Here is a 905-nt window from a genome sequence, read left to right as displayed (position 1 = left end):
GCGTCAAATAGGGATCAACATGTTGCCTTTTGTGTTTTCACTGCGCATGTTCCCTAATATCAAGCCATATGATGTACTCCTTCCGGTTTTAAATATAAGACCACTATCAAAAATACAATTTGCATCTATACTAGATCACTACCTCTTGCCGAGAAGAATCGATTATAATTTTAACTCGTACCATGGTACTTATTAAGTCAAAATGTTGCATACAACCATAGGGAAAGAGGCACCACATGTAACATGTTTAATTGGCCCAGAATATGAAAGGTTTTCCACACAATTAAACATGCAATTTATTAGTTGGTTTTGTTTTCTTGATATATGAAAAACAAGATAGTGGGCTTCTCTACAAAAACGGAGGGAGTACTATAAATTTGGATCTTTCTTAATCTTAGCATATTAGCATTTTACTGATTTTCTTGAAACAATTAAGTGGAATGTCCACTCACACACATAAATATCTAAATTCAAACCCCTCTCTTTTTGGTGGGTTCCATGTCGATTTCTTTTTTCTCAGCTTCCTTTTTCCATTTCAAAAGTCCAAAATTTCAAATGTTCAAATTTATGAAATTTCAAAAAATAAATAAAGTAGAAAGTTGAACTTTAAAAAATGTACTTTCGCAAAGGTTCAAAAAGGTTCCAACGTTTTGAAATTTAATTATTATTTTGAACTTCTAAGAAAGAAAATATTAATAGTCAAGATCTGCATTTTCTAAAGGCTCTATATTTGTTTTAATATTTTTAAAGAAAATGTGTCAAAATTGGAAGCCTTCCATAAACAGAAAAAAGCCCGCCCTCGATAATTAACGACGCCCCTGATTCAGTGCGTACAATTTGATCAAAGGCCTCCCATTGATCAAGGCTTGATCAATTTGGTAGTTGCCTCTAGGTGATCGAAGAAC

This window comes from Triticum dicoccoides, chromosome 5B (genome assembly GCF_002162155.2).
Source record: "Triticum dicoccoides isolate Atlit2015 ecotype Zavitan chromosome 5B, WEW_v2.0, whole genome shotgun sequence".
NCBI lineage: Eukaryota > Viridiplantae > Streptophyta > Magnoliopsida > Poales > Poaceae > Triticum > Triticum dicoccoides.
Note: the sequence above shows the minus strand (reverse complement) of the source record.